The 24,578-nt window shown below is 45.9% G+C and overlaps 1 pseudogene; it reads right to left on the reverse strand.

Annotated features, from left to right (window-relative positions):
- LOC135536290 (lysyl oxidase homolog 3B-like) overlaps window positions 1-24,578 on the reverse strand; it is a 76,333-nt pseudogene that overhangs the window by 40,627 nt on the left and 11,128 nt on the right.

Here is a 24,578-nt window from a genome sequence, read left to right on the forward strand (position 1 = left end):
GTCTCCATCCAACATACCAGTAACCCAACTATGTAGTTGCCCCCCCTCAGTCTGTCTCCATCCAATATACCAGTAACCCAACTATGTAGTTGCCCCCCCCCTCAGTCTGTCTCCATCCAACATACCAGTAACCCAACTATGTAGTTGCCCCCCCTCAGTCTGTCTCCATCCAACATACCAGTAACCCAACTATGTAGTTGCCCCCCCCTCAGTCTGTCTCCATCCAACATACCAGTAACCCAACTATGTAGTTGCCCCCCCTCAGTCTGTCTCCATCCAACATACCAGTAACCTAACTATGTACTGGCCCCCCCCTCAGTCTGTCTCCATCCAACATACCAGTAACCCAACTATGTAGTTGCCCCCCCCCAGTCTGTCTCCATCCAACATACCAGTAACCCAACTATGTAGTTGCCCCCCCTCAGTCTGTCTCCATCCAACATACCAGTAACCCAACTATGTAGTTGCCCCCCCCCCAGTCTGTCTCCATCCAACATACCAGTAACCCAACTATGTAGTTGCCCCCCCCTCAGTCTGTCTCCATCCAACATACCAGTAACCCAACTATGTAGTTGCCCCCCCCCTCAGTCTGTCTCCATCCAACATACCAGTAACCCAACTATGTAGTTGCCCCCCCTCAGTCTGTCTCCATCCAACATACCAGTAACCTAACTATGTAGTTGCCCCCCCTCAGTCTGTCTCCATCCAACATACCAGTAACCTAACTATGTAGTTGCCCCCCCTCAGTCTGTCTCCATCCAACATACCAGTAACCCAACTATGTAGTTGCCCCCCCCTCAGTCTGTCTCCATCCAACATACCAGTAACCCAACTATGTAGTTGCCCCCCCTCAGTCTGTCTCCATCCAACATACCAGTAACCTAACTATGTAGTTGCCCCCCCTCAGTCTGTCTCCATCCAACATACCAGTAACCTAACTATGTAGTTGCCCCCCCTCAGTCTGTCTCCATCCAACATACCAGTAACCCAACTATGTAGTTGCCCCCCCCTCAGTCTGTCTCCATCCAACATACCAGTAACCCAACTATGTAGTTGCCCCCCCCTCAGTCTGTCTCCATCCAACATACCAGTAACCCAACTATATACTGCCCCCCTCAGTCTGTCTCCATCCAACATACCAGTAACCCAACTATGTAGTTGCCCCCCTCAGTCTGTCTCCATCCAACATACCAGTAACCCAACTATGTAGTTGCCCCCCTCAGTCTGTCTCCATCCAACATACCAGTAACCCAACTATGTAGTTGCCCCCCCCCAGTCTGTCTCCATCCAACATACCAGTAACCCAACTATGTAGTTGCCCCCCCCCCCTCAGTCTGTCTCCATCCAACATACCAGTAACCCAACTATGTAGTTGCCCCCCCCCCCAGTCTGTCTCCATCCAACATACCAGTAACCCAACTATGTAGTTGCCCCCCTCAGTCTGTCTCCATCCAACATACCAGTAACCTAACTATGTAGTTGCCCCCCTCAGTCTGTCTCCATCCAACATACCAGTAACCTAACTATGTAGTTGCCCCCCTCAGTCTGTCTCCATCCAACATACCAGTAACCTAACTATGTAGTGGCCCCCCTCAGTCTGTCTCCATCCAACATACCAGTAACCTAACTATGTAGTTGCCCCCCCTCAGTCTGTCTCCATCCAACATACCAGTAACCTAACTATGTAGTTGCCCCCCCCCCTCAGTCTGTCTCCATCCAACATACCAGTAACCTAACTATGTAGTTGCCCCCCCTCAGTCTGTCTCCATCCAACATACCAGTAACCCAACTATGTAGTTGCCCCCCCCCTCAGTCTGTCTCCATCCAACATACCAGTAACCCAACTATGTAGTTGCCCCCCCTCAGTCTGTCTCCATCCAACATACCAGTAACCTAACTATGTAGTTGCCCCCCCCTCAGTCTGTCTCCATCCAACATACCAGTAACCCAACTATGTAGTTGCCCCCCCTCAGTCTGTCTCCATCCAATATACCAGTAACCCAACTATGTAGTTGCCCCCCCTCAGTCTGTCTCCATCCAACATACCAGTAACCCAACTATGTAGTTGCCCCCCTCAGTCTGTCTCCATCCAATATACCAGTAACCCAACTATGTAGTTGCCCCCCCCTCAGTCTGTCTCCATCCAACATACCAGTAACCTAACTATGTACTGGCCCCCCAGTCTGTCTCCATCCAACATACCAGTAACCCAACTATGTAGTTGCCCCCCCCCAAGTCTGTCTCCATTGTAAAATCTGAGGTGCCGATATGAGGAAAATCAACCAGAAACGGTGTAAATAATATATCACATTGGTGAATGACTTTGGACTCTAGATGGGCCAGCCAGTAAATATACAATAACTCAAAGGTATTGTTATGAAACCACTGCATAGGAAAAGGGTCCTTTAGTTGGTTACACTATACACACACTGTACGTTCCAGAAACATTTGTTTAAAATTATAATTGACCGTTATATTTGGAAAAGCCTGTATTTTTTTCCCCTGTCCTAAATACCTCTCCATGAAAACCCCCCTCCAAAACACGGCAGAGAATCTTCTACTAGACGGAATAGAGCTGGAGGGTCAGTACAAACAGGAAGCAGACAGGAAGAAAACAGGACACGAGCCAGACAGTTAGAGGATACGTCTCAAATGGCACCCTATTCTCCATACGGGAAAGCCCTCTTCTCCCTATGGGAAAGCCCTCTTCTCCCTATGGGAAAGCCCTATTCTCCCTATGGGAAAGCCCTATTCTCCCTATGGGAAAGCCCTATTCTCCCTATGGGAAAGCCCTATTCTCCCTTCAGGAAAGCCCTATTCTCCCTTCAGGAAAGCCCTATTCTCACTATGGGAAAGCCCTATTCTCCCTATGGGAAAGCCCTATTCTCCCTTCAGGAAAGCCCTATTCTCCATATGGGAAAGAAAGCCCTCTTCTCCTTGTGGGAAAGCCCTATTCTCACAACTGGAAATCCCTCTTCTCCAAACGAGAAAGCCCTATTCTCCCTTCAGGAAAGCCCTATTCTCCCCATGGGAAAGCCCTATTCTCCCTATGGGAAAGCCCTATTCTCCCTATGGGAAAGCCCTATTCTCCCTATGGGAAAGCCCTATTCTCCCTTCAGGAAAGCCCTATTCTCCATATGGGAAAGAAAGCCCTCTTCTCCTTGTGGGAAAGCCCTATTCTCACAACTGGAAATCCCTCTTCTCCAAACGAGAAAGCCCTCTTCTCCCTATGGGAAAGCCCTATTCTCCCTATGGGAAAGCCCTATTCTCCCTATGGGAAAGCCCTATTCTCCCTTCAGGAAAGCCCTATTCTCCATATGGGAAAGAAAGCCCTCTTCTCCTTATGGGAAAGCCCTATTCTCACAACTGGAAATCCCTCTTCTCCAAACGAGAAAGCCCTATTCTCCTACAGGAGAGCCCTATTCTCCCCATGGGAAAGAAAGCCCTCTGGTGTTCCTTTTGTCCAGGTGGGAAACGGAAAGCCCTATTCTTACAGCAGGACAGCCTTATTCTACCTATGGGAAAGCCCTATTCTCCCTACAGGAAAGCCCTATTCTACGGGAAAGCCCTATTCTCCCTGAGGTACAAAGAGAAAAAGCAGATATTAACATACTCAGCTACTGGACTACTGGGCTACTGGAATACTGGGTTACTGGGCTACTGGACTACTGAGTTACTGGGCTACTGGGCACTGGGCTACTGGGCTACTGGGTTACTGGGCTACTGGACTACTGGGCTACCTGGCTATTGGGCTACCTGGCTATTGGGCTACTGGGCTACCTGGCTATTGGGCTACCTGGCTATTGGGCTACCTGGCTACTGGGCTAACTGGCTATTGGGCTACTGTGTTACCTGGCTATTGGGCTTCCTGGCTATTGGGCTACCTGGCTATTGGGCAACTGTGCTACCTGGCTATTGGGCTACTGTGCTACCTGGCTATTGGGCTACTGTGCTACCTGGCTATTGGGCTACCTGGCTATTGGGCCACTGGGCTATTGGGCTACTGTGCTACCTGGCTATTGGGCTACTGTGCTACCTGGCTATTGGGCTACCTGGCTATTGGGCCACTGGGCTATTGGGCTACTAGGATACCTGGCTATTGGGCTACTGTGCTACCTGGCTATTGGGCTACCTGGCTATTGGGCTACTGTGCTACCTGGCTATTGGGCTACCTGGCTATTGGGCTACCTGGCTATTGGGCTACTGTGCTACCTGGCTATTGGGCTACTGTGCTACCTGGCTATTGGGCGACTGGGCTACTGGGCTATTGGGCTACTGGAATACCTGGCTATTGGGCTACTGGGCTACTGGGCTACCTGGCTACTGTGCTACCTGGCTATTGGGCTACTGTGCTACCTGGCTACTGGGCTACTGTGCTACCTGGCTACTGGGCTACTCGGCTCCTTGAACACTCTGAAAATAAAAGTCATATATCCTGTTTTTGCCCAATAGTCTCAACATCAGGGTGACCTGCCAAGGGACAACTCAGGTCAAGGTCCTCATCATGTTGCTGCTGTGGTACTCTGCTGTGCTACTCTGCTGTGCTACTCTGCTGTGGTACTCTGCTGTGCTACTCTGCTGCGGTACTCTGCTGCTGCTGTGCTACTCTGCTGTGCTACTCTGCTGTGGTACTCTGCTGTGGTACTCTGCTGTGGTACTCTGCTGTGCTACTCTGCTGCGGTACTCTGCTGTGGTACTCTGCTGCTACTGTGGTACTCTGCTGTGGTACTCTGCTGTGGTACTCTGCTGTGGTACTCTGCTGTGGTACTCTGCTGCGGTACTCTGCTGTGGTACTCTGCTGTGGTACTCTGCTGTGGTACTCTGCTGCGGTACTCTGCTGTGGTACTCTGCTGCTACTGTGGTACTCTGCTGCTACTGTGGTACTCTGCTGTGGTACTCTGCTGTGGTACTCTGCTGCGGTACTCTGCTGTGGTACTCTGCTGCGGTACTCTGCTGCGGTACTCTGCTGCGGTACTCTGCTGCGGTACTCTGCTGTGGTACTCTGCTGTGGTACTCTGCTGTGGTACTCTGCTGCTACTGTGGTACTCTGCTGCGGTACTCTGCTGTGGTACTCTGCTGCGGTACTCTGCTGTGGTACTCTGCTGTGCTACTCTGCTGTGGTACTCTGCTGCGGTACTCTGCTGCGGTACTCTGCTGTGGTACTCTGCTGTGGTACTCTGCTGCGGTACTCTGCTGCGGTACTCTGCTGTGGTACTCTGCTCAGAGCAGGAGCGCTGATCTAGGATCAGGTCACCCCCTTGTTCATGTAATATTACTCATTCTGATCTAAAAGGCTAAACAGGTCCTAGATCAGCGCTCCTGCTCTGATAAGCTTTATGAATATGGGCCCTGACCTCCTTATAATAAACCAAGACTGTCAGTCCATCCTGAGTTACAGCAGATTGATAGCTACAGGATTACAGCAGATTGATAGCTACAGGATTATAGCAGACTGATAGCTACAGGATTACAGCAGACTGATAGCTACAGGATTACAGCAGACTGATAGCTACAGGATTACAGCAGATTGATAGCTACAGGATTACAGCAGACTGATAGCTACAGGATTACAGCAGACTGATAGCTACAGGATTACAGCAGACTGATAGCTACAGGATTACAGCAGACTGATAGCTACAGGATTACAGCAGACTGATAGCTACAGGATTACAGCAGACTGATAGCTACAGGATTACAGCAGACTGATAGCTACAGGATTACAGCAGACTGATAGCTACAGGATTACAGCAGACTGATAGCTACAGGATTACAGCAGACTGATAGCTACAGGATTACAGCAGACTGATAGCTACAGGATTACAGCAGACTGATAGCTACAGGATTACAGCAGATTGATAGCTACAGGATTACAGCAGACTGATAGCTACAGGATTACAGCAGACTGATAGCTACAGGATTACAGCAGACTGATAGCTACAGGATTACAGCAGACTGATAGCTACAGGATTACAGCAGACTGATAGCTACAGGATTACAGCAGACTGATAGCTACAGGATTACAGCAGACTGATAGCTACAGGATTACAGCAGACTGATAGCTACAGGATTACAGCAGACTGATAGCTACAGGATTACAGCAGACTGATAGCTACAGGATTACAGCAGACTGATAGCTACAGGATTACAGCAGATTGATAGCTACAGGATTACAGCAGACTGATAGCTACAGGATTACAGCAGATTGATAGCTACAGGATTACAGCAGACTGATAGCTACAGGATTACAGCAGATTGATAGCTACAGGATTACAGCAGACTGATAGCTACAGGATTACAGCAGACTGATAGCTACAGGATTACAGCAGACTGATAGCTACAGGATTACAGCAGACTGATAGCTACAGGATTACAGCAGACTGATAGCTACAGGATTACAGCAGACTGATAGCTACAGGATTACAGCAGACTGATAGCTACAGGATTACAGCAGACTGATAGCGACAGGATTACAGCAGACTGATAGCTACAGGATTACAGCAGACTGATAGCTACTTGGCTCACTTGGATAGTCTCCCATTGCAGGCAGTCAGTGTCTGCCTTCCAAAGGGTTCTCTCTGTGTTCTGGACTTGGGCCTAATCATCGACCCATTTCCCCTTCCTGAATCACTGCATCGCCCTTCAGTCAGTCAGAGAGAGCAGAGTCTCAGTCGTCATACACCACTGAGAGATAAGACACCATGTGCCTTCATATGGGATGACACAGGATGGGAGGAAGACCTTATTAATGGAGGATGGCCCAGACTGACGATCTCTGTTGGGAAAAGAAACCGGAGGGCTCACAGCCCACCATTTAAAATCAGAGTCCATATGTTCCCTAACACCTTTATATTCCATAACACAGCCCACCATTTAAAATCAGAGTCCATATGTTCCCTAACACCTTTATATTCCATAACACAGCCCACCATTTAAAATCAGAGTCCATATGTTCCCTAACACCTTATATTCCATAACACCTTTATATTCCCTAACACCGTTATATTCCATAACACCTTTATATTCCCTAACACCGTCATATTCCATAACACCGTCATATTCTGTAACACTGAGCTAAGCAGGGTTGGTCCTGGTCGGTCCCTGGATGGGAGTCCAGATGCTGCTGGAAGTGGTGTTGAAGGAGCTGTAGGAGGAACTCACTCCAATTTGCTTACCGCCCAAATAGGTCCACAGACGATGCAATCTCAACCACACTGCACACTGCCCTAACCCATCTGGACAAGAGGAATACCTATGTGAGAATGCTGTTCATCGACTACAGCTCGGCATTCAACACCATAGTACCCTCCAAGCTCGTCATCAAGCTCGAGACCCTGGGTCTCGACACCGCCCTGTGCAACTGGGTACTGGACTCCCTGACGGGCCGCCCCCAGGTGGTGAGGGTAGGTAACAACATCTCCTCCCCGCTGATCCTCAACACTGGGGCCCCACAAGGGTGCGTTCTGAGCCCTCTTCTGTACTCCCTGTTCACCCACGACTGCGTGGCCACGCACGCCTCCAACTCAATCATCAAGTTTGCGGACGACACAACAGTGGTAGGCTTGATTACCAACAACGACGAGATGGCCTACAGGGAGAAGGTGAGGGCCCTCGGAGTGTGGTGTCAGGAAAATAACCTCACACTCAACGTCAACAAAACTAAGGAGATGATTGTGGACTTCAGGAAACAGCAGAGGGAACACCCCCTATCCACATCGATGGAACAGTAGTGGAGAGGGTAGCAAGTTTTAAGTTCCTCGGCATACACATCACAGACAAACTGAATTGGTCCACTCACACAGACAGCATCGTGAAGAAGGCGCAGCAGCGCCTCTTCAACCTCAGGAGGCTGAAGAAATTTGGCTTGTCACCAAAAGCACTCACAAACTTCTACAGACGCACAATCGAGAGCATCCTGGCGGGCTGTATCACCGCCTGGTACGGCAACTGCTCCGCCCTCAACCGTAAGGCTCTCCAGAGGGTAGTGAGGTCTGCACAACGCATCACCGGGGGCAAACTACCTGCCCTCCAGGACACCTACACCACCCGATGTTACAGGAAGGCCATAAAGATCATCAAGGACATCAACCACCCGAGCCACTGCCTGTTCACCCCGCTATCATCCAGAAGGCGAGGTCAGTACAGGTGCATCAAAGCTGGGACCGAGAGACTGAAAAACAGCTTCTATCTCAAGGCCATCAGACTGTTAAACAGCCACCACTAACATTGAGTGGCTGCTGCCAACACACTGACACTGACTCAACTCCAGCCACTTTAATAATGGGAATTGATGGGAAATGATGTAAATATATCACTAGCCACTTTAAACAATGCTACCTTATATAATGTTACTTACCCTACATTATTCATCTCATATGCATACGTATATACTGTACTCTATATCATCTACCGCATCTTTATGTAATACATGTATCACTAGTAATACATGTACCACTTTAACTATGCCACTTTGTTTACATACTCATCTCATATGTATATACTGTACTCGATACCATCTTCTGTATCTTGCCTATGCTGCTCTTTATCATCACTCATTCATATATCCTTATGTACATATTCTTTATCCCCTTACACTGTGTATAAGACAGTAGTTTAGGAATTGTTAGTTAGATTACTTGTTGGTTATTACTGCATTGTCGGAACTAGAAGCACAAGCATTTCGCTACACTCGCATTAACATCTGCTAACCATGTGTATGTGACAAATAAATTTGGATTTGATTTGATTTGATTTCCTCTGGTCTAGAAGAATATCCCAATGCCCCAGGGCAGTGATTGGGGACACTGCCCTGCGTAGGGTGCTGTCTTTCGGATGGGACGTTAAATGGGTGTCCTGACTCTCTGAGGTCATTAAAGATCCCATAGCACTTATTGTAAGAGTAGGGGTGTTAACCCCGGTGTCCTGGCTAAATTCTCAATCTGGCCCTCAAAACATCATGGTCACCTAATAATCCCCAGTTTACAATTGGCTCATTCATCCCCCTCCTCTCCCCTGTAACTATTTCCCAGGCCGTTGCTGCAAATGAGAACGTGTTCTCAGTCAACTTACCTGGGAAAATGAGTTTACCTACCCGTTGGCCAATAATACAGAGGGTAGTGGTGGTTTACCTACCCGTTGGCCATTAATACAGAGGGTAGTGGTGGTTTACCTACCCGTTGGCCAATAATACAGAGGGTAGTGGTGGTTTACCTACCCGTTGCCCATTAATACAGAGGGTAGTGGTGGTTTACCTACCCGTTGGCCAATAATACAGAGGGTAGTGGTGGTTTACCTACCCGTTGGCCAATAATACAGAGGGTAGTGGTGGTTTACCTACCCGTTGGCCAATAATACAGAGGGTAGTGGTGGTTTACCTACCCGTTGGCCAATAATACAGAGGGTAGTGGTGGTTTACCTACCCGTTGGCCAATAATACAGAGGGTAGTGGTGGTTTACCTACCCGTTGGCCAATAATACAGAGGGTAGTGGTGGTTTACCTACCCGTTGGCCATTAATACAGAGGGTAGTGGTGGTTTACCTACCCGTTGGCCAATAATACAGAGGGTAGTGGTGGTTTACCTACCCGTTGGCCAATAATACAGAGGGTAGTGGTGGTTTACCTACCCGTTGGCCATTAATACAGAGGGTAGTGGTGGTTTACCTACCCGTTGGCCATTAATACAGAGGGTAGTGGTGGTTTACCTACCCGTTGGCCAATAATACAGAGGGTAGTGGTGGTTTACCTACCCGTTGGCCAATAATACAGAGGGTAGTGGTGGTTTACCTACCCGTTGGCCAATAATACAGAGGGTAGTGGTGGTTTACCTACCCGTTGGCCAATAATACAGAGGGTAGTGGTGGTTTACCTACCCGTTGGCCATTAATACAGAGGGTAGTGGTGGTTTTACCTACCCGTTGGCCAATAATACAGAGGGTAGTGGTGGTTTACCTACCCGTTGGCCATTAATACAGAGGGTAGTGGTGGTTTACCTACCCGTTGGCCATTAATACAGAGGGTAGTGGTGGTTTACCTACCCGTTGGCCAATAATACAGAGGGTAGTGGTGGTTTACCTACCCGTTGGCCATTAATACAGAGGGTAGTGGTGGTTTACCTACCCGTTGGCGAATTCTTACAAGGCACCCCGCCCTCCTTCCCCTTTTCCTCCATCTTTTCCTCATGCTGATGACATGGATTTGGGACTTGTCTTGACAAAGCAGTATATCCTTCGCTTCGGACTCATTAAAGAAAAAATCTTTGTCCAGTTCGAGGTGAGCAGTTCTGAAGTCCAGAAGCTCTTTTCGGTCATAAGAGACGGTAGCAGCAACATTATGTACAAAACGAGTTAGAAACAGTAAGAAAAAACAATATAGTGATCACAATATAGTAGCCATATGTAGGAAAACCAAAGTTCCAAAGGCTGGGCCTAATATAGTGTATTAGAGATCAAACAAGAAGTTCAGTAGTGAATCCTATGTTTATGATGTAAAGAATATTTGCTGGTCTGTGGTGAGTAATGAGGAGCAACCAGGCACTGCTGGTCTGTAGTGTGTAATGAGGAGCAACCAGACGCTGCTGGTCTGTAGTGTGTAATGAGGAGCAACGAGACGCTGCTGGTCTGTAGTGTGTAATGAGGAGCAACCAGACGCTGCTGGTCTGTAGTGTGTAATGAGGAGCAACCAGACGCTGCTGGTCTGTGGTGTGTAATGAGGAGCAACCAGACGCTGCTGGTCTATAATGAGGAGCAACCAGACGCTGCTGGTCTGTGGTGTGTAATGAGGAGCAACCAGACGCTGCTGGTCTGTAGTGAGTAATGAGGAGTAACCAGACGCTGCTGGTCCGTGGTGTGTAATTTTTTATTTTTTTAAATTTATTTTACCTTTATTTAACCAGGCAAGTCAGTTAAGAACAAATTCTGATTTTCAATGACGAACAGTGGGTTAACTGCCTGTTCAGGGGCAGAACGACAGATTTGTACCTTGTACCTTGTCAGCTCGGGGGTTTGAACTCACAACCTTTCGGTTACGAGTCCAACGCTCTAACCACTAGGCTACCCTGCCGCCCCAATGAGGAGCAACCAGACGCTGCTGGTCTGTGGTGTGTAATGAGGAGCAACCAGAAGTTGCACTTGACACATTAATGACATTGTTTATTCCAGTTACTAAGAAGCATGAACCCATTAAGAAAATGACTGTAAAAACAGTTAAATCCTCGTGGATTGATGAGGAATTAAAAAATTGTATGGTTGAGAGAGAAGAGGCAAAATGAATGGCAAATAAGTCTGGCTGCACAACCGATTGGCAACCTTAATGCAAATTGAGAAATCATGTGACTAAACTGAATAAAAAAGATGAGGAAACTACACTATGAAACAAATATAAATCACTTAATGAATGATAGTAAAAAGATTTGCAGCACCTTCAATGAAATTCTGAGAAAAAAGGCAGCTCCTTCATTCATTAAATCAGATGGCTCATTGATAAAGCCCACTGATATTGCCAACTACAAGATAAGCAAACTTTGGGATGACATGCCAACAACAAACGCTGACACTACACATCCAAGTATATCTGAACAAATTATGGAAGACAAGAATTGTACTTTTGAACTCTGTAAAGTGAGTGTGAAGGAGGTGAACATTTTGTTGTTGCCTATCAACAACGACAAGCCACCTGGGGTCTGACAACCTGGATGGAAAAGGCCTGAGGGATAATAGCAAACGACATTGTCACTCTTATCGTCAATATATCGTCAATTTAAGCCTACTATGTAGAATATATTCCCTGGTATGAGTGAATCCCTCTACCCTGACTTACTTGTAGAAGTTCTTGTTGACCTTTCTCTCATGGGGGAACCCCAGCATACCACAGATGACCCGAGTGTTTGTGGGGGTCCACCCCACATCACAGATCTGGGCCCAGCCGTCCTTGTACTTAATCTCTACCACGCCCTCGGTGACGGGCATCTTTTTGGTGGGCACCACCGAGCGCAGACGCACCTCCTCCACCCTGTCCTCATCCACCTGCACCTGTAAGGGGGTCAGAGGTCAGAGGTTAGGTCTCAGACAGTGGAGGTTGCTGATGGGGGAGGATGGACTCATAATAACGTCTGAAACGGAGCGAACGGAATGGCATCAAACACAGGGAAACCATGGAAACCACGAAAACCATGGAAACCACGTGTTTGATGTATTTGATACCATTCCCCTTATTTCACTACAGCCATTAACATGAGCCCATCCTCCCCAAATGGAGGTGCCACCAACCTCCTGTGGTCTCAGAGGTTATGGGTCAAGGCTATACAGGTCATGCAGACACACCTCGTCCACCTGAACCTGTAGCAAGGGGTCAGGGGTCATACAGATGAACCTCCTCCACCTTGCTCTCGTCCACCTGCACCTATAACGAGGGGGTCAGGGGTCATAGTTCGTACAGGGGTTATACAGAGTGCTGTGGTGTCACCTATGACCCGATGTGACCCCCTCAGAGCAATAGAACTTTGTGAGGCCTCTGTGAACTTTGTGTTATGTAGCCTGATCCACAGTCCTGACTCGTTCTGTGACAGAAACACAACGTGATCTCTCCCGATCAGTCCGAGTGTTACGTAGCCGGATGCCAGATCTGCTTGTGCTGCCAAGTGGACCATCAGAGTTTCTCGTGGTGTGAATGACATCACTGAAGACAGATAGAGACATATGGAACATTCCCCCCCCCCCCCACACACACACACACGTCTTCACACTGATGTCACTGATGTCACACAGACACAGCATAGACGGAAAAGAAACCGCCATTCAATGGCCGTTTCACGGAGTGCAATGCCCTAACAGGTGGAAACCTGTCATGTGATTCAAGTGCCATTTCACAGGATACTAATTTTTGCTATATGCAAATATATTTTCAGGTGTATGCTTTAATCGCATGTTTAGAATGGATTTATATACTGTGGGAAGCAAACACGATGTTCAGAAACCAAGGCTGCTTGGGAGTCACATTGTGGTGCTTCGTGTCATATTGGTTTGACAGATAAAATGATATCTTACATTAGGCTATCACACAGAAACCTGAGCAGAGCAGGGGAGCTACAACTGACATATCGCTAGACGGGAGTGTCAAAGATGTCAAGGTAAATCTATGAAAACCAAGGGTGAAGACGAAGTAAATATCATGGATATTGACGATCACGCATACACCAACGAAAGCCCCACAGAATGATGGTGTTCAACAAGTAACCGTATCACATCAAGCCCCACAGAATGATGGTGTTCAACAAGTAACAGTACCCCATCAAGCCCCACAGAATGATGGTGTTCAACAAGTAACAGTATCCCATCAAGCCCCACAGAATGATGGTGTTCAACAAGTAACAGTATCCCATCAAGCCCCACAGAATGATGGTGTTCAACAAGTAACAGTATCCCGTCAAGCCCCACAGAATGATGGTGTTCAACAACTAACATTATCCCATCAAGCCCCACAGAATGATGGTGATCAACAAGTAACAGTATCCCATCAAGCCCCACAGAATGATGGTGTTCAACAAGTAACAGTATCCCATCAAGCCCCACAGAATGATGGTGTTCAACAAGTAACAGTATCCCATCAAGCCCCACAGAATGATGGTGTTCAACAAGTAACAGTATCCCATCAAGCCCCACAGAATGATGGTGCTCAACAAGTAACAGCATCGTGGAGTATCAATGCTTGAAAACTGAACGCAAATACAACGTTTAAAGTTTGGTTAAACACTAACATGGATAATGAAGTATCTGGTTGACTAAAGGCAGTAATAGAGTCTGGTCGTGACTAAAGGCAGTAATAGTAACTGGTTGACTAAAGGCAGTAATAGTATCTGGTTGACTAAAGGCAGTAATAGAGTCTGGTCGTGACTAAAGGCAGTAATAGTAACTGGTTGACTAAAGGCAGTAATAGTAACTGGTTGACTAAAGGCAGTAATAGTAACTGGTTGACTAAAGGCAGTAATAGTAACTGGTTGACTAAAGGCAGTAATAGTATCTGGTCGTGACTAAAGGCAGTAATAGTAACTGGTTGACTAAAGGCAGTAATAGTAACTGGTTGACTAAAGGCAGTAATAGTAACTGGTTGACTAAAGGCAGTAATAGTAACTGGTTGACTAAAGGCAGTAATAGTAACTGGTAGTGACTAAAGGCAGTAATAGTAACTGGTTGACTAAAGGCAGTAATAGTATCTGGTTGACTAAAGGCAGTAATAGTAACTGGTTGACTAAAGGCAGTAATAGTATCTGGTCGTGACTAAAGGCAGTAATAGTAACTGGTTGACTAAAGGCAGTAATAGTAACTGGTTGACTAAAGGCAGTAATAGTAACTGGTTGACTAAAGGCAGTAATAGTATCTGGTTGACTAAAGGCAGTAATAGTAACTGGTTGACTAAAGGCAGTAATAGTAACTGGTAGTGACTAAAGGCAGTAATAGTAACTGGTTGACTAAAGGCAGTAATAGTAACTGGTAGTGACTAAAGGCAGTAATAGTAACTGGTTGACTAAAGGCAGTAATAGTAACTGGTAGTGACTAAAGGCAGTAATAGTATCTGGTTGATTAAAGGCAGTAATAGTAACTGGTTGACTAAAGGCAGTAATAGTAACTGGTTGACTAAAGGCAGTAATAGTAACTGGTCGTGGCTAAAGGCAGTAATAGTAACTGGTCGAGGCTAAAGGCAGTAATAGTATCTGGTTGACTAAAGGCAGTAATAGTAACAGGTTGATTAAAGGCAGTAATAGTAACTGGTTGACAAAAGGCAGTAATAGTATCTGGTTGACTAAAGGCAGTAATAGTAACTGGTTGACTAAAGGCAGTAATAGTATCTGGTTGACTAAAGGCAGTAATAGTAACTGGTCGTGACTAAAGGCAGTAATAGTAACTGGTTGACTAAAGGCAGTAATAGTAACTGGTTGACTAAAGGCAGTAATAGTAACTGGTTGACAAAAGGCAGTAATAGTAACTGGTTGACTAAAGGCAGTAATAGTATCTGGTTGACTAAAGGCAGTAATAGTATCTGGTTGACTAAAGGCAGTAATAGTATCTGGTTGATTAAAGGCAGTAATAGTAACTGGTTGACTAAAGGCAGTAATAGTATCTGGTTGACTAAAGGCAGTAATAGTAACTGGTTGATTAAAGGCAGTAATAGTAACTGGTTGACTAAAGGCAGTAATAGTATCTGGTTGACTAAAGGCAGTAATAGTAACTGGTTGACTAAAGGCAGTAATAGTAACTGGTTGGCTAAAGGCAGTAATAGTATCTGGTTGACTAAAGGCAGTAATAGTAACTGGTTGACTAAAGGCAGTAATAGTAACTGGTTGACTAAAGGCAGTAATAGTATCTGGTTGACTAAAGGCAGTAATAGTAACTGGTCGTGACTAAAGGCAGTAATAGTATCTGGTTGACTAAAGGCAGTAATAGTATCTGGTCATGACTAAAGGCAGTAATAGTAACTGGTTGACTAAAGGCAGTAATAGTAACTGGTTGACTAAAGGCAGTAATAGTAACTGGTTGACTAAAGGCAGTAATAGTATCTGGTTGACTAAAGGCAGTAATAGTAACTGGTTGACTAAAGGCAGTAATAGTAACTGGTTGACTAAAGGCAGTAATAGTAACTGGTTGACTAAAGGCAGTAATAGTAACTGGTTGACTAAAGGCAGTAATAGTATCTGGTTGACTAAAGGCAGTAATAGTATCTGGTTGACTAAAGGCAGTAATAGTAACTGGTTGACTAAAGGCAGTAATAGTAACTGGTTGACTAAAGGCAGTAATAGTAACTGGTTGACTAAAGGCAGTAACAGTATCTGGTCGTGACTAAAGGCAGTAATAGTAACTGGTTGACTAAAGGCAGTAATAGTAACTGGTTGACTAAAGGCAGTAATAGTATCTGGTTGACTAAAGGCAGTAATAGTAACTGGTTGACTAAAGGCAGTAATAGTAACTGGTTGACTAAAGGCAGTAATAGTAACTGGTTGACTAAAGGCAGTAATAGTATCTGGTTGACTAAAGGCAGTAATAGTATCTGGTTGACTAAAGGCAGTAATAGTAACTGGTCGTGACTAAAGGCAGTAATAGTATCTGGTTGACTAAAGGCAGTAATAGTATCTGGTTGACTAAAGGCAGTAATAGTATCTGGTTGACTAAAGGCAGTAATAGTAACTGGTTGACTAAAGGCAGTAATAGTAACTGGTTGACTAAAGGCAGTAATAGTAACTGGTTGACTAAAGGCAGTAATAGTATCTGGTTGACTAAAGGCAGTAATAGTAACTGGTTGACTAAAGGCAGTAATAGTAACTGGTTGACTAAAGGCAGTAATAGTAACTGGTCGTGACTAAAGGCAGTAATAGTAACTGGTTGACTAAAGGCAGTAATAGTAACTGGTTGACTAAAGGCAGTAATAGTAACTGGTTGACTAAAGGCAGTAATAGTATCTGGTTGACTAAAGGCAGTAATAGTAACTGGTCGTGACTAAAGGCAGTAATAGTAACTGGTTGACTAAAGGCAGTAATAGTAACTGGTTGACTAAAGGCAGTAATAGTATCTGGTTGACTAAAGGCAGTAATAGTAACTGGTTGACTAAAGGCAGTAATAGTAACTGGTTGACTAAAGGCAGTAATAGTATCTGGTTGACTAAAGGCAGTAATAGTAACTGGTTGACTAAAGGCAGTAATAGTAACTGGTTGACTAAAGGCAGTAATAGTAACTGGTCGTGACTAAAGGCAGTAATAGTAACTGGATGATTAAAGGCAGTAATAGTAACTGGTTGACTAAAGGCAGTAATAGTAACTGGTTGACTAAAGGCAGTAATAGTAACTGGTTGACTAAAGGCAGTAATAGTATCTGGTTGACTAAAGGCAGTAATAGTATCTGGTTGACTAAAGGCAGTAATAGTAACTGGTTGACTAAAGGCAGTAATAGTATCTGGTTGACTAAAGGCAGTAATAGTATCTGGTTGACTAAAGGCAGTAATAGTATCTGGTTGACTAAAGGCAGTAATAGTAACTGGTTGACTAAAGGCAGTAATAGTAACTGGTTGACTAAAGGCAGTAATAGTATCTGGTTGACTAAAGGCAGTAATAGTATCTGGTTGACTAAAGGCAGTAATAGTAACTGGTTGACTAAAGGCAGTAATAGTAACTGGTTGACTAAAGGCAGTAATAGTAACTGGTTGACTAAAGGCAGTAATAGTAACTGGTTGACTAAAGGCAGTAACAGTATCTGGTCGTGACTAAAGGCAGTAATAGTATCTGGTTGACTAAAGGCAGTAATAGTATCTGGTTGACTAAAGGCAGTAATAGTAACTGGTTGACTAAAGGCAGTAATAGTAACTGGTTGACTAAAGGCAGTAATAGTAACTGGTTGACTAAAGGCAGTAATAGTATCTGGTTGACTAAAGGCAGTAATAGTATCTGGTTGACTAAAGGCAGTAATAGTAACTGGTTGACTAAAGGCAGTAATAGTAACTGGTTGACTAAAGGCAGTAATAGTAACTGGTTGACTAAAGGCAGTAATAGTAACTGGTCGTGACTAAAGGCAGTAATAGTATCTGGTTGACTAAAGGCAGTAATAGTAACTGGTTGACTAAAGGCAGTAATAGTATCTGGTTGACTAAAGGCAGTAATAGTATCTGGTTGACTAAAGGCAGTAATAGTAACTGGTTGACTAAAGGCAGTAATAGTAACTGGTTGACTAAAGGCAGTAATAGTAACTGGTTGACTAAAGGCAGTAATAGTAACTGGTCGTGACTAAAGGCAGTAATAGTAACTGGTTGACTAAAGGCAGTAATAGTAACTGGTTGACTAAAGGCAGTAATAGTATCTGGTTGACTAAAGGCAGTAATAGTATCTGGTTGACTAAAGGCAGTAATAGTATCTGGTTGACTAAAGCCACTAATAGTATCTGGTTGACTAAAGCCAGTAATAGTATCTGGTTGACTAAAGCCAGTAATAGTATCTGGTTGACTAAAGGCAGTAATAGTAACAGGTTGACTAAAGGCAGTAATAGTAACTGGTTGACTAAAGGCAGTAATAGTAACTGGTTGACTAAAGGCAGTAATAGTATCTGGTTGACTAAAGGCAGTAATAGTAACTGGTTGACTAAAGGCAGTAATAGTAACTGGTTGACTAAAGGCAGTAATAGTAACTGGTTGTGACTAAAGGCAGTAATAGTATCTGGTTGACTAAAGGCAGTAATAGTAACTGGTTGACTAAAGGCAGTAATAGTAACTGGTAGTGACTAAAGGCAGTAATAGTATCTGGTTGACTAAAGGCAGTAATAGTATCTGGTTGACTAAAGGCAGTAATAGTAACTGGTTGACTAAAGGCAGTAATAGTAACTGGTTGACTAAAGGCAGTAATAGTAACTGGTTGACTAAAGGCAGTAATAGTATCTGGTTGACTAAAGGCAGTAATAGTAACTGGTTGACTAAAGGCAGTAATAGTATCTGGTTGACTAAAGGCAGTAATAGTAACTGGTTGACTAAAGGCAGTAATAGTAACTGGTTGACTAAAGGCAGTAATAGTATCTGGTTGACTAAAGGCAGTAATAGTATCTGGTTGACTAAAGCCAGTAATAGTAACTGGTTGACTAAAGGCAGTAATAGTAACTGGTTGACTAAAGGCAGTAATAGTAACTGGTCGTGACTAAAGGCAAAAGGTTTGTAACTGTGGTTTCTTGATTCCCAGGCTGCGCTGCATTGAGTCAGGTCAGACTGAGTGGGTGGAAGAGGACTTGGCTGAACTCCTGGTTTGTTGTCTGTTCGCCAGACTGGACACAGGAACACAGAGAGCAGGAGGGTAGGGGAAGGAGGGGGAGGAGCAGGAGGGTTGGGGGAGGGTAGGGGAGGAGGGGAGGAGCAGGGGGTAGGGGGAGGAGGGGGAGGAGCAGGAGGGTAGGTGGAGGAGGGGAGGGTAGGGGGAGGAGGGGAGGAGCAGGGGGTAGGGGGAGGAGGGGAGGAGCAGGAGGGTAGGTGGAGGAGGGGGAGGGTAGGGGAGGAGGGGAGGAGCAGGGGGTAGGGGGAGGAGGGGGAGGAGCAGGAGGGTAGGGGGAGGAGGGGAGGGTAGGGGGAGGAGGGGAGGAGCAGGGGGTAGGGGGAGGAGGGGGAGGAGCAGGAGGGTAGGGGGAGAAGCAGGTGGGGAGGGGTAGGGGAGGGGTAGGGGAGGAGCAGGTGGGTAGGGGAGGAGGGGGAGAGGGGAGGAGCAGGAGGGTAGGGGGAGGAGTAGGGGGAGGAGCAGGAGGGGAGGGGGAGGAGCAGGAGGGTAGGGTGAGGAGCAGGAGGGTCGGGTGAGGAGCAGGAGGGTCGGGTGAGGAGCAGGAGGGGTAGGGGGGAGGAGCAGGAGGGGTAGGGGGAGGAGCAGGAGGGGTTGAGGGAGGAGCAGGAGGGGTAGGGGGAGGAGCAGGTGAAGCAAGAAAAGAAGGAGGAAAGCCTAACTCTTATGAAAGCTCTTCTTTAGAGTTTAAACTGTCCAATAAGGAGTTTGAAAGACATATTTCCTTCCTGATCTAACCATCCAATCAGAAGGCTGAACAGTAGAACCCAGAGTCCTGGAGGCCCCCAGTTTAAGGTTGTGTCACAAATGTCTCCTTTCTATCAAAAAGTCTAAAGTAGTGAACAATAAAGAGAGAGAGAGGGAAGAGAGAGAGTCAGAGAGAGAGAGTCAGAGAGAGACAAAGAGAGACAGAGAGAAAGCCAGAGACAGAGAGAGAGCCAGAGAGACAGAGAGAGACAGAGAGCGAGTCAGAGAGAGACAGAGAGAGCGAAAGTCAGAGAGAGAGACAGAGAGACAGAGAGAGCCAGCGAGAGAGAGAGAGAGAGAGAGACAGAGAGCCAGAGAGAGACAGAGAGCGAGTCAGAGAGTCAGAGAGAGACATAGAGAGCAAAAGTCAGAGAGAGAGACACACAGAGAGACAGAGAGAGCCAGCGAGAGAGAGAGAGAGAGAGAGAGAGAGAGAGAGAGAGAGAGAGAGAGAGACAGAGAGACAGAGAGAAAGAGACAGAGAGAAGGTAAATGGAAAAAGAGTGGCTGTCTGGCACCTATGTGCTTTTCAACACTACAACTGTGCTTCCTCAGTCTGGACAGTCATCACCAGCGGTTAACTTATGACACGGCCATGTTATGACGTAGGGAATGATCTATGAGAGTGTAATTGTAAACTCTAGCATGGGGCTCTATAGCGCATCACCAAAGGACCCAATAGGAAATCAGCAGCATATTCCCTATATAGAACACTACTGTTGACCAGGGCCCTATTCCCTATATAGTACTCTACTGTTGACCAGGGCCCTATTCCCTATATAGAACACTACTGTTGACCAGGGCCCTATTCCCTATATAGTACATTACTGTTGACCAGGGCCCTATTCCCTATATAGTACACTACTGTTGACCAGGGCCCTATTCCCTATATAGTACACTACTGTTGACCATGGCCCTATTCCCTATATTGAACACTACTGTTGACCAGGGCCCTATTCCCTATATAGAACACTACTGTTGACCAGGACCCTATTCCCTATATAGAACACTAATGTTGACCAGGGCCCTATTCCCTATATAGAACACTACTGTTGACCAGGGCCCTATTCCCTATATAGTACACTACTGTTGACCAGGGCCCTCTTCCCTATATAGTACACTACTGTTGACCAGGGCCCTATTCCCTATATAGAACACTACTGTTGACCAGAGTCCTATTCCCTATATAGTACACTACTGTTGACCAGGGCCCTATTCCCTATATAGTACACTACTGTTGACCAGGGCCCTCTTCCCTATATAGTACACTACTGTTGACCAGGGCCCTATTCCCTATATAGAACACTACTGTTGACCAGAGTCCTATTCCCTATATAGTACACTACTGTTGACCAGGGCCCTATTCCCTATATAGAACACTACTGTTGACCAGGGCCCTATTCCCTATATAGAACACTACTGTTGACCAGGGCCCTATTCCCTATATAGAACACTACTGTTGACCAGGGCCCTATTCCCTATATAGAACACCACTGTTGACCAGGGCCCTATTCCCTATATAGAACACCACTGTTGACCAGGGCCCTATTCCCTATATAGAACACCACTGTTGACCATAGAATAGAATAGAATTCGAAATTGGGTCTCCAGTGAACTTCGTGAATTGACTGGGTTTGACCCCCGACCCTGCTAACCCATTGTAATGCCTTACATCAATGACGTTGGAGTCGACAAACCCAGGAAGCCTCTCGTCCTTGCAGATGACTCCAGCGTCCTCGTCGTGTGTGCAGTCACTGTTGCCCCAGCCTCGAGATTTACACAGGTCGATACTCTTCTCCCCTCCGTTACACTGGACATTATCCAGCCAGATCTTCCCTGCATAGAGAATAAACAAATCGAGTCACCGTCGGTCAACTATAACACAACGTAGAGAATAATGTACTGTGCGTGTTCATTGTCAACCAATGTATCCTGTTGTGTTTGAGTTCTCTCCTGATGAATGGTTTCCTATATATATATATATATTTATTTATCTTATTTGACCTTTATTTTACTAGGCAAGTCAATTAAGAACAAATTCTTATTTTCAATGACGGCCTAGGAACAGTGGGTTAACTGCCTGTTCAGGGGCAGAACGACAGATTTGTACCTTTGTCAGCTCGGGGATTCGAACTTGCAACCTTTCGGTTACAAGTCCAACGCTCTAACCACTAGGCTACCCTGCCGCCCCGTTATATATATATATAACAGTTCTATTACTGATCGTGACCCTTGCTATAACCTGGCGTCATGTGTCCATCCTTCATGCTTATGAATGGTCTTTGTAGAATATGGAATTACTGCTCTATTACATGTATGTTATAGCTCACCTTGGCCCTTGCCGTACTTGGCGCTGTGTGTCCAACCCGTAGCGGAGACGAATCCCAGCTGACGACAGAGGACGTTGGCGTTGGACAGAGAGAAGTCGTCGTCACAGATGGTCCCCCACTCTCCCTTGTAGAAGACCTCGATGCGCCCTCGTTGTGCTTTCGGGGTACCCAACCAGACGGAACTGTAGCCGGTCGTTCTGTGGTTTGGGGGAGGTGGTGCCCTGGGTAGGGGGCGTTGTCTGGGCCATGATCCAGGCAGGAAGCCACACCTCTAACAGGAAGCTGATGATGGAAAATCGCTGCCACCATCTTGAGGTTTTCATCTCTCAAACCTGTAGGGGCATAGACAGGAGAGGTGAGTTTGAGGGTCAGAGGTCAGGTGGGGGATGGAGCAATGTTTGACATTGCAGCCAGCATTGCAGGTGAGTCGCAACTGACTGATCTACAAATCACCTTGCATCATAAATAACTACTCATGATTATTTGTAGATCAGTCCCCATTTACCAACAATGTATCACTGGTTTGATGCTCTGGAACACGGCCAATGTCAGGAAGTTTAAACTGGTGACAGGTCACCTGACAGGAAAGGGATGTAGACAACACGGAACTAACTGCTTTCAACTCAAAGATCCTAGTCAAAAACAAAATGCCCCAAATAAACCAGCAAACTTTACAGATTGTAATGCAAAAGATCACCAGGCAACAATGAAGACCTGAACTCAGAGTGATTATTTTTATTAGAACTTTTTCTCCGTGCTTAGGCCGAGCACAACCAGAGAGGTAAGACCTTTCCTCAGTGATGTCTGGGGCCGAGCAGAACCAGAGAGGTAAAGATCTTTCCTCAGTGATGTCTGAGGCCAAGCAGAACCAGAGAGGTAAGACCTTTCCTCAGTGATGTCTGAGGCCAAGCAGAACCAGAGAGGTAAGACCTTTCCTCAGTGATGTCTGAGGCCAAGCAGAACCAGAGAGGTAAAGATCTTTCCTCAGTGATGTCTGAGGCCGAGCAGAACCAGAGAGGTAAGACCTTTCCTCAGTGATGTCTGAGGCCAAGCAGAACCAGAGAGGTAAGATCTTTCCTCAGTGATGTCTGAGGCCAAGCAGAACCAGAGAGGTAAGACCTTTCCTCAGTGATGTCTGAGGCCAAGCAGAACCAGAGAGGTAAAGATCTTTCCTCAGTGATGTCTGAGGCCGAGCAGAACCAGAGAGGTAAGACCTTTCCTCAGTGATGTCTGAGGCCAAGCAGAACCAGAGAGGTAAAGATCTTTCCTCAGTGATGTCTGAGGCCGAGCAGAACCAGAGAGGTAAGACCTTTCCTCAGTGATGTCTGAGGCCAAGCAGAACCAGAGAGGTAAAGATCTTTCCTCAGTGATGTCTGAGGCCGAGCAGAACCAGAGAGGTAAGATCTTTCCTCAGTGATGTCTGAGGCCAAGCAGAACCGGCGATGTAAAGTATTCACGGTTGACTTCCTGTAAGAAGCTGGACGGAGGGTCAGAGAGCAAATATTCGCTCCAATACTGTGATTCAAACCAGCTGCTGAAATATAAAGAGAGACGTTTACAATTACATCAGCAAGCAACCACCGATGGAAAACCATCGAGCTTTACTGTAACATAAACACAACGCCGATTATAATGTGTGCATATAGATTTTATTAGGATGAATGACTGATTGAAACCAGTTGGTGTGGTGTGACAATGTGATCTTTGCCAAAAAAGTACATTAAGCAGCCAGCTATTCTTATGGAGTCTGCAGAGTCTGGTGTTTCAACGCTGACCTGCCTGACCTTGGGTGTATTCAGGCCGCACGCTGTTGCGAAACGTTTTGCAATGGTAAACGTTTTACAACTAAAACAAACGTTTTTATTCGACAAATTCAGGTTGATCCCTTCCAGTTTCATTCGGTTTGCATCTGTCTGCTTCCGTTTGGTTCTGTTTGGTTCCTAGGGAATAGACCCCTGGACTTGTGTTTGGTTTCTAGTGAATAGACCCCTGGACGTGTGTTTGGTTCCTAGTGAATAGACCCCTGGACTTGTGTTTGGTTTCTAGTGAATAGACCCCTGGACGTGTGTTTGGTTCCTAGTGAATAGACCCCTAGACTTGAATTTGGTTCCTAGTGAATAAACAACAGAGCACAATAAAATGAAAAACTTGACAGATTATGTGACATAAATGGAGCATCTGACGCAACTATGCAAGACTAGTTCTGGGTTTCTGAGATCATAACGCTAGGAATATCGTGAATTCCCTTACTAGATTGTGTGTATTGGTTTTGTTGTGGAATTTGTTAGATATTACCTGTTAGTTACTTCTGCACTGTCAGATCTAGAAGCATAAGCATTTCGCTATACTCAATAACATCTGCTAACCATGTGTATGTGACCAATAACATTTGATTTTGCATAGTGTTACATCTATCATCTACAGACACAACACGCCAGGCCAGGCAGTCACCTTCATTCATCTATCATCTACAGACACAACATGCCAGGCCAGGCAGTCACCTTCATTCATCTATCATCTACAGACACAACACGCCAGGCCAGGCAGTCACCTTCATTCATCTATCATCTACAGACACAACATGCCAGGCCAGGCAGTCACCTTCATTCATCTATCATCTACAGACACAACATGCCAGGCCAGGCAGTCACCTTCATTCATCTATCATCTACAGACACAACATGCCAGGCCAGGCAGTCACCTTCATTCATCTATCATCTAC

The sequence above is a fragment of the Oncorhynchus masou genome, unplaced genomic scaffold (genome assembly GCF_036934945.1).
Source record: "Oncorhynchus masou masou isolate Uvic2021 unplaced genomic scaffold, UVic_Omas_1.1 unplaced_scaffold_591, whole genome shotgun sequence".
Lineage (NCBI taxonomy): Eukaryota > Metazoa > Chordata > Actinopteri > Salmoniformes > Salmonidae > Oncorhynchus > Oncorhynchus masou.